This window comes from Physella acuta, unplaced genomic scaffold, assembly GCF_028476545.2.
Source record: "Physella acuta isolate Inbredline_101_S28 unplaced genomic scaffold, ASM2847654v3 ptg002557l, whole genome shotgun sequence".
In the NCBI taxonomy this organism is placed as follows: Eukaryota; Metazoa; Mollusca; class Gastropoda; family Physidae; genus Physella; species Physella acuta.
In genome coordinates this window covers 15319-26355 of record NW_026734022.1, presented here as the reverse complement: position 1 = coordinate 26355, position 11037 = coordinate 15319, and the positions used below count along the sequence as shown (strand labels likewise).

The 11037-nt window shown below is 37.2% G+C and overlaps 1 non-coding gene across 1 annotated transcript; it reads left to right on the top strand.

Moving 5' to 3' along the window:
* The first annotated feature begins 2783 nt into the window (after positions 1-2783).
* Positions 2784-2902, top strand: LOC131933581 (5S ribosomal RNA). The gene has a single exon (XR_009385069.1). It is a non-coding gene; the product is annotated as a 5S ribosomal RNA (ribosomal RNA).
* The last annotated feature ends 8135 nt before the right edge of the window (positions 2903-11037 follow it).

The following is an 11037-nucleotide window of genomic DNA, read 5'->3' as shown; positions in this document are numbered from 1 at the left end:
AACATAGCTGTGATTAATAAAGAATGAATTTCAATGCAAAAAATAATAATTTGAATCCCTGCAAGCTCCTTTCACATAAACCAGAGAGAAAAAAATGTATGCCAGTCTATAACATATACAATATAAATAAATTAGATTGAATATAAAGATTTTTTTTATTCCTCTCATTAGTTCAACCCTTCTCTTTTTATATAAACACCCAAGGCAGACGCTTGAGTAAATTAATATCCTTCCATATATTATAGAAGCATAAATAAATATGTGTAAAAAGTATTTCATATATGTATATATTTTTTTAAATATATATATATATATATATATATATATTTTTATATATATATTTATTTATAATGTAAAAATATTGAATATATATACATAGACGAATATTGTATATATGTCTATATATACGTATGTATATATATGCATGTTTTGTGTATATATATATATATATATTTACATGTGTGTCTAAATGTATATTCATTGAATATATATTTGAATGTATATTCAAATATATATATTTGAGTGTAGAACGAAAGACGCTCAAGTAAAATAATATCCTTCAGAATATTATAATTATAAGTTTTTTTCTTCTACCCCAGCAAACAGAAGGATATATATATACACACATATATATAATTTATATTTACAAATATATATTATATAAGAATTAATATATATATTCATAATACATATATATATATATATATATATATATATATATATATATATATATATATAAGTATATATATATATATATATATGTATAAATAAATAAGTTATATATATAGATATATTCATATATAATGTATTTATTATGTAAATATATGTATATATCAGTGTGCGTATATAAAGGTATGTATATATGTTCAAATATATTTATTTGTTTGTTCGGATACATATATATCTGTTGTGTGTATTAAATTGCGCTCTTCTGTCAGTTTTTTCATTTGACGACAGTCGGTTAAGGTACTGGCCCCAGCCTAAAGATATTAGTAGAGTCTTCATAATGTGATGCCATGGGCTAGCAAAAAATAAATGAAGAAAAATCACATAGCAGGACAAATTGACATTTTACATGCTTTCAAACTTAAACTGAAATCAGAAAATGATGTGAAATTCATCTTGTGTATATAGAAAAATAAGCATTGTGCCAAAATCCTAATCATTGGTATTAAAAATGACATCAGCTTAATTTAAAAACTGGAAATTGTTTTGCCCTGCCGGATGAGATACCGGTAGCAGACACAGGGTTCCAGGCTGATGAAAGAAAGCGGTATACTTAAAGACAAAAGAATACCCTGTGTTAAAGCGGAACCAGCTAAGATTAAAGCTTAAAGTAAAGGCCTGCCCTGTCGCAGAATGTTAAAGTGGCCGGTGAAAGATCCCCGCGCCAGGCTAAAAGCAAGCTGTACACTTATTACTTACGAGGGCTTCTTCAGGTCTTGTCTGTAGGACAATTCAGTCACAATAACAGGCAGACCAGGCCAGCCCCTGGATATAAGCTAATTCATTTTATGCGCTGCTTCGACAGTCAATGAATATGGAGCTGCGGTCAGACTTTCAAACAAACCGCCTGAGTATTTAAAATGGGAAACAATATTTATTAATATTATCACCAACTAGATCTAGATTATATAGGCTACAAGGAAACCCAGAACCAGACTGGAAAGAAGTAAATTTACTCCCACTAATGATGACTTATCACTAATACTAATAATTAAAAAAAATGTTTAAAAAAATTAATTGCTCAAACCTAATAATCATTACAATCAAGCATCAAGTCTGATAGCCAACATTGGACCTAAAATCTAGATCTATTAGTTTTTACTGAACTAAATCTTATGTTATTTACTAATAATTACTAATGCATTTAATTATTAATACCTAGGCTACTCATTCCTACAGAATCTAGAAATTCTAGATCTAGACTCTAGAGAAATACTGGCGTCCCAGGCCAACCTAACCTTTTAAGCAACATCCTTAATTAGCATTTAATTAACCATGGATCGCCTGCCTTTTTTTTTTCACCGTGAAATTATTATTGTAATTTTTGAAACAGTATTTTGAATAGATCTACCCTCCTGTTTATATTATTTTAGTTAAGCTAGAGCGTTAGATCTAGAATTCTAGATCGTCGCCTAGTTGCGTGTTTTAAAATGAAGCCAGAATATTAATAGACTGAAAATAAATGTGCCAGTTGTCGTGGGAAAAGGTTAAAAGAATAATTAATAAATGAAAAGCATTGAACTATTTCTCAAACATTAAATTAGTAGACTTGTAGGCGGCTAGATCTAGATCTATGTGATGAGTTGGATTAAAATTGAATGAATTCGTGCAGAATGTTTCGGAAGGAGTGAGTGAGCGGGAGACCCAAAAAAGTTAAAGTATCGCCTTTCCGATAGATCATTTCACATGAAAGCGATAGTTAAAGGACAGGTCGGATGCAGGGGGCACCTGGTTTTCTGATTTTAGTCAAGGAAAATGGGGAAAATGTATTTATTTTGTATTTTACAACGCGCGATGCTCGAAAATTAGTAGCTCAGGGAAGTCTACCGGTGGTTACCGCCTCAGGTTAAAAATAGCGACCAATGGCTGTAGAGGGAAAAAAAGGCACATAGTATTCGATATTAAAACAATGTTTCGCTTTTGTGGAGATTTAGGGCGTTTTTTATTATTGAAATAATATGAGGAAAGCAGTGAAATCATTATTGTAGCCAGAAAAGGACGAATAACTGCTGATTTCGTTTGAGTATATTTATAAGCCCCAATTTTCTCACACAGATGTCTACGGCCATACCACGTTGAAAATACCGGTTCTCGTCCGATCACCGCAGTCAAGCAACGTCGGGCGTGGTTAGTACTTAGATGGGTGACCGCTTGGGAACACCACGTGTTGTAGACTTTTTTTCATCTTTTGTCTTTTATTTTTTTGCCCCACTGGACACCTATTCTTACCACCTGCACTCTTTCCTAAGTTCACCACATACCTGTGAACACTTTTGTAATATCGAAATATTTTTTGTTTGTTTCTTTTGTGCCTTCACGGTAGGCTACCTCGATCCTACCCACCCATGGAAACAAACCCCTTAAAAACCAACAAAGGAAAGATGACCACTCTGCCCAAATTAAATAAATAAACTAAGTAGGCTACAACCTAATAATTAGAAGTAACTCAGTAAGTTAAATAAGGGGTAGGTATGGAAAACATTCGTGTAGGGGTTACAACCACTCGAGCTAATTCGGAAACGTATGGGTGGCCCTAATAAGGGCCGGATGGGTAGAACAAATGGGTGGTCCTGGGTTGAGTTTAACCGCCGAAGCCGTACAGGGTGCGACCTTGACGTTTCAGAGCATAGACGACATCCATAGCAGTGACGGTCTTCCTCTTGGCGTGCTCAGTGTAGGTGACGGCATCACGGATGACATTTTCAAGGAACACCTTGAGGACACCTCTGGTTTCTTCGTAGATCAGACCAGAGATACGTTTGACACCACCTCTGCGAGCAAGACGACGGATGGCTGGCTTGGTGATACCTTGGATGTTATCACGCAACACCTTCCTGTGACGCTTGGCGCCTCCTTTGCCGAGTCCCTTACCACCTTTGCCTCGGCCAGACATATTGAATTTTTCTTCTTTGTTGATGAAGGAGTGTTCGAAAAACGCCGTCTGCAGAGAAACTCGCTCCTTATATACGGTCCTGGGCTCGAGTTCGTTCAATATGGCGGACACCGCCCAACCAAAAGCGGTCGGCGAATGAGCCAGCCAATGAAAAAGCAGCTTGCCGTGTCGACTGGAATGTTGCTGGCTTGTCGGCTAACGGTGTCGTTTTCAAAGTCATTTTTTCACCTATTCTGCTATGCGACCCTTGGATAAAAAATAAAGAGTTTCATTGCCCACACGTGTAGGCATAGAAAAGATCCACGTTTGTCATGTTAAAATATGATATTAGACGTTATTTTCACCGTTTTGTGCGAATAAAACTGAAATATTTCCCTACACCTAATTATGCGAGTACGAGCGAGCTCATTATGCGAGTACGAGAGAATCTCGAACGCTGATTGGTCGAGTACGAACGAAATAATATTCTCGTACTCCGCTCCGTACTCGCAGTGGTTTGTTTACATCGTGAAACGAATAGGTTAGTTAGGCTTCTAATAATTAAATAATCTATGGCGTGTAGTCGTTAAGAATAATTTCTGCTCTCCGATTAAGATCTAGATATCTAGCTCTAACCCTAAAGGGTTTTTCTTTTTTTTTTTTTATATATATATTTTAAAAAGCAATGGATAGGGTGGTGGGTGGGTGAAAGAAAAATATAAAATTTATTCTCTCCTTTCTTCACATTTGAGATAAATAAAACAATATCAACAGCATGCATACACGAATTCAAATAGCAATGTGATGTGTGAGTTGAATTAAAGAGATAAATGAATAGAACCTATCTCCCGCATCCCCCAGAATAATACTAATAGATGTAGTAGTAGTAGTAGTAGTAGAGTGGCAGACATGGGCAGGGGGTGTAGTGGGTGGGTGGGTGGAAACTCGTGAGGTGGGGGACCTTCACTGCTAATCTGAACGTTGTCAGGTGGTCCTAAAAAGGACCTTGGTTGAGGACAGGGGGTGGTGGTTTGGGCTTAAAAGAAACCTCTTAAGCACGCTCACCACGGATACGTCTGGCTAGCTGGATGTCCTTGGGCATGATGGTGACACGCTTGGCGTGGATGGCGCACAGGTTGGTGTCTTCAAACAGACCGACGAGGTAAGCCTCGCTAGCCTCCTGCAGGGCCATGACAGCGGAGCTCTGGAAGCGAAGGTCAGTCTTGAAGTCCTGGGCGATTTCTCTGACCAGGCGCTGGAATGGCAGCTTGCGAATGAGCAGCTCAGTGCTCTTCTGGTAACGACGGATTTCTCTCAGGGCGACGGTTCCAGGCCTGTAACGATGGGGCTTCTTAACACCGCCGGTGGCTGGTGCTGACTTTCTGGCGGCTTTGGTGGCCAGCTGTTTACGTGGGGCTTTGCCTCCAGTAGATTTTCGGGCGGTTTGTTTGGTACGAGCCATCTTTTTTTTTTTGAATGATCTTAACTGACTGTTAAGGAAATGCGGCAGCTCAGCGCTGCTGGCCCTTTTATAACCGTCCGCCAAACCCTTAGCGCAACGAAGCTCTCCCATTGGACGAGTACGAGTTTAACGACGCTGATTGGCCAGTAGCAGCCACACAACGTTGAGACAGCGTCGACATAGCAGATTATTTTTAGACACGGTATCCAGCCGAGCGATCTATTAATAGCAGACAGGGCCGATAACACAAAATATTCTTCGTTCAAATGAAATCCTTGGTTGTGCCGCTTGTCAATGGAATCCGGTGTGTTTGCTTCTGTCGTCTTCAATGAATTATGAATGTGTGTGTGAGTGATTAGAAAAGAACCCAACATAGACTGCCTGAAACAATTTAGATCTAGACCTAGTCTATAGACCTAGGTAGATATTCTGACCCGATTCGACCGCCCGATCGGCGGTATTTACACAGTGTGTAAATAAATGAGGGGGAAGGATTAATAAAAACATATTTGGTTTTAAAAAGAAGAAGATATAAAATAAAAAGGGTAGACTAGCGGTAGGTTAAAGAATAGAATTTTAAAATAACGACCACCCTTATTTGTTGTAGACAGGGGTTAAACGGAGCACATTTAAAGAAAAATAGATTCTATTTTCATTTGTATCTATGAACGAATACCCCTAAAATATGTCCAGTTACTACTATTAATATGACCGCCCCCTCCCTGTTCTGCTCGTGTAAACCAGTGTAAGTATTATACATCTATAATAATGATCTCATACTGCTAGTGATTGACATGTTGATACGTTATTAATAAAGTTTGAAACAAGTAGGGTAGGGTAGGGTAGGGTAGGAAAACTCGATTTTTGTTCATTGACACACAACGAAAGCTAATTGGGTAAACTTTGGTTGTCCTGAAAAGGACAGTAGTAGGCTAGGTGGACAGTGGGCAGCAGGGTGACACTGTTTAGCTCTTGCCACCGGGTGTCTTCTGTGACTTCTTGGGCAGAAGCACGGCCTGGATGTTGGGGAGGACACCACCCTGGGCGATGGTGACACCCGACAAAAGTTTGTTCAACTCTTCGTCGTTACGGATGGCCAGCTGGAGGTGACGAGGAATGATTCTTGTCTTCTTGTTGTCTCTGGCAGCGTTGCCGGCCAACTCGAGCACTTCAGCGGCCAAATACTCGAGGACGGCGGCTAGGTAGACTGGGGCACCAGCACCGACACGCTCAGCATAGTTTCCTTTCCTCAACAGACGATGAATACGTCCGACTGGGAATTGAAGGCCTGCCCTGGAGGAGCGAGACTTGGACTTTCCCTTGACTTTACCGCCTTTACCACGTCCGGACATTGTGAGTTGGTTAGGAGCGAGAAGAAATACAGCGACTAACAGCGATACGGCTGCAGGCGATGAATGAAGACTTAACGGCGAGATCGGCCCTTTTATACGAAACGGCGAGGAAATCCGTTCGTCACCAAGCGAGCGTTCTGATTGGCTGCGCAGCGGCTTGGCGTTCGTACTCGTACTCGTACTCTCCAAATTTCCTCGCCGTTTCATATAAAAGGGCGGCCGGCGGTCGGTTCGCCTCATTTCTGTTCAAGCCATTGAAAAGAAAACAACATGCCACCTAAAGTTTCTTCCAAGGGAGCCAAGAAGGCCGGTAAGGCTAAAGCCGTACGCACCGGTGACAAGAAAAAGAAGAGGAGGAGAAAGGAAAGCTACAGCATCTACATTTACAAAGTCTTGAAGCAGGTGCACCCTGACACTGGCATTTCCTCCAAGGCCATGTCCATCATGAACTCCTTCGTCAACGACATCTTTGAGCGCATTTCAGCTGAAGCCAGCCGTCTTGCCCACTACAACAAGCGCAGCACCATCACCTCCAGGGAGATCCAGACCGCTGTCCGTCTCCTCCTGCCCGGTGAGCTGGCCAAACACGCCGTCAGTGAAGGCACCAAGGCTGTCACCAAGTACACCACCAGCAAATAAACACAACAGCAAACAACCACCTGGCTTGCTTGTTGTGGCTCTACTACTCGGCCCTTTTCAGGGCCTCCACCCATTCCCAATTAGCTCGGTTTGGTTTACATTGAACGAGTTTTCCCTCCCTCCCTCATCCACCCACCCACTCTGTGTAGCTGCCATGTTACAGTTTTTTTTTTTTGTTTAGTCATTCTTTTCTTTAATAAGTAGAGATAGATATACATACATACATAGGCCTACATAGTAATATGCCTATCCCAACAACTGCACACACTATTCTCTTAACACATTTCATGCTAATTCTATCCTTTAAACTAGACATAAAAAGGCCACATACTTATTACTGGGTGGCTCCTTTTTTTTAAAAACACTATTTCATTCTGCATCTCACACAGGGCATCAGCACACCTCTATGCATATCATTTATTGTGTGTTGTTTGGCATAGATCCAAGGGATGAATGGGATTTAATAGTTTTAATTCAGATTATAAGGCTGGCTGTTGTAATAGGAATTATTAGCCAACACTTTGATTCTTATCACCAGTGCTAACTGCCATTTTCATTACAATACATCCATTCTGGTGGGTTGGTTTTTTTCTGTCTTCATTATATATGTTGAACATAACTGTGTGAGTGTGGCTTTTGGTGTTTTTATTATTTTTGTTTTTCTTTCATTAAAGCTACCATGTCAGATTGCTAAGGCATGCATCTGCCACCATTTGTTCACTGATATACTTTTTTCCTACTACCATCATATCATATGATTCTTTTGGTTTTGTCTTTTGCTAGGCCTGGCTTGAAAATGAGTTGGTTACACTTCTGCACAACATACATTCTCTTTAACAAGACAAAACAACAATTAAATACTCTGAACTTTTTTTTTTTATTATCATATATATACTTTTTTTTTTTTCAAAATACAGAAAATAAAAAATAACATGAGCTCAAGTACACAGCTTTCAAGAAGTTCATGGTTTTCTTTGCCAGCCTGCACAATGATTTCAGCACAGATTAAATTTAAACAATCAAAAGGAGGTTGATCTCTTACCGGCTGACGAGAAAGTTTGCGCAGAAGCATCATTTCTTAAGCCCCTGGTCAGTTGGAGTTGTAAAATGATGAGGTTTTCTTAACATTTGCCCTGGGGCATACATTTATGGTCCTGGTACTAGTTCTATACTGACAAGGATTCTTTCAAAGCAACTTGAGCCCAAAGGGAAGTATTTATATGCCTGCAACATAGCTGTGATTAATAAAGAATGAATTTCAATGCAAAAAATAATAATTTGAATCCCTGCAAGCTCCTTTCACATAAACCAGAGAGAAAAAAATGTATGCCAGTCTATAACATATACAATATAAATAAATTAGATTGAATATAAAGATTTTTTTTATTCCTCTCATTAGTTCAACCCTTCTCTTTTTATATAAACACCCAAGGCAGACGCTTGAGTAAATTAATATCCTTCCATATATTATAGAAGCATAAATAAATATGTGTAAAAAGTATTTCATATATGTATATATTTTTTTAAATATATATATATATATATATATATATATATTTTTATATATATATTTATTTATAATGTAAAAATATTGAATATATATACATAGACGAATATTGTATATATGTCTATATATACGTATGTATATATATGCATGTTTTGTGTATATATATATATATATATTTACATGTGTGTCTAAATGTATATTCATTGAATATATATTTGAATGTATATTCAAATATATATATTTGAGTGTAGACGAAAGACGCTCAAGTAAAATAATATCCTTCAGAATATTATAATTATAAGTTTTTTTCTTCTACCCCAGCAAACAGAAGGATATATATATACACACATATATATAATTTATATTTACAAATATATATTATATAAGAATTAATATATATATTCATAATACATATATATATATATATATATATATATATATATATATATATATATATATAAGTATATATATATATATATATATGTATAAATAAATAAGTTATATATATAGATATATTCATATATAATGTATTTATTATGTAAATATATGTATATATCAGTGTGCGTATATAAAGGTATGTATATATGTTCAAATATATTTATTTGTTTGTTCGGATACATATATATCTGTTGTGTGTATTAAATTGCGCTCTTCTGTCAGTTTTTTCATTTGACGACAGTCGGTTAAGGTACTGGCCCCAGCCTAAAGATATTAGTAGAGTCTTCATAATGTGATGCCATGGGCTAGCAAAAAATAAATGAAGAAAAATCACATAGCAGGACAAATTGACATTTTACATGCTTTCAAACTTAAACTGAAATCAGAAAATGATGTGAAATTCATCTTGTGTATATAGAAAAATAAGCATTGTGCCAAAATCCTAATCATTGGTATTAAAAATGACATCAGCTTAATTTAAAAACTGGAAATTGTTTTGCCCTGCCGGATGAGATACCGGTAGCAGACACAGGGTTCCAGGCTGATGAAAGAAAGCGGTATACTTAAAGACAAAAGAATACCCTGTGTTAAAGCGGAACCAGCTAAGATTAAAGCTTAAAGTAAAGGCCTGCCCTGTCGCAGAATGTTAAAGTGGCCGGTGAAAGATCCCCGCGCCAGGCTAAAAGCAAGCTGTACACTTATTACTTAACGAGGGCTTCTTCAGGTCTTGTCTGTAGGACAATTCAGTCACAATAACAGGCAGACCAGGCCAGCCCTGGATATAAGCTAATTCATTTTATGCGCTGCTTCGACAGTCAATGAATATGGAGCTGCGGTCAGACTTTCAAACAAACCGCCTGAGTATTTAAAATGGGAAACAATATTTATTAATATTATCACCAACTAGATCTAGATTATATAGGCTACAAGGAAACCCAGAACCAGACTGGAAAGAAGTAAATTTACTCCCACTAATGATGACTTATCACTAATACTAATAATTAAAAAAAATGTTTAAAAAAATTAATTGCTCAAACCTAATAATCATTACAATCAAGCATCAAGTCTGATAGCCAACATTGGACCTAAAATCTAGATCTATTAGTTTTTACTGAACTAAATCTTATGTTATTTACTAATAATTACTAATGCATTTAATTATTAATACCTAGGCTACTCATTCCTACAGAATCTAGAAATTCTAGATCTAGACTCTAGAGAAATACTGGCGTCCCAGGCCAACCTAACCTTTTAAGCAACATCCTTAATTAGCATTTAATTAACCATGGATCGCCTGCCTTTTTTTTTTCACCGTGAAATTATTATTGTAATTTTTGAAACAGTATTTTGAATAGATCTACCCTCCTGTTTATATTATTTTAGTTAAGCTAGAGCGTTAGATCTAGAATTCTAGATCGTCGCCTAGTTGCGTGTTTTAAAATGAAGCCAGAATATTAATAGACTGAAAATAAATGTGCCAGTTGTCGTGGGAAAAGGTTAAAAGAATAATTAATAAATGAAAAGCATTGAACTATTTCTCAAACATTAAATTAGTAGACTTGTAGGCGGCTAGATCTAGATCTATGTGATGAGTTGGATTAAAATTGAATGAATTCGTGCAGAATGTTTCGGAAGGAGTGAGTGAGCGGGAGACCCAAAAAAGTTAAAGTATCGCCTTTCCGATAGATCATTTCACATGAAAGCGATAGTTAAAGGACAGGTCGGATGCAGGGGGCACCTGGTTTTCTGATTTTAGTCAAGGAAAATGGGGAAAATGTATTTATTTTGTATTTTACAACGCGCGATGCTCGAAAATTAGTAGCTCAGGGAAGTCTACCGGTGGTTACCGCCTCAGGTTAAAAATAGCGACCAATGGCTGTAGAGGGAAAAAAAGGCACATAGTATTCGATATTAAAACAATGTTTCGCTTTTGTGGAGATTTAGGGCGTTTTTTATTATTGAAATAATATGAGGAAAGCAGTGAAATCATTATTGTAGCCAGAAAAGGACGAATAACTGCTGATTTCGTTTGAGTATATTT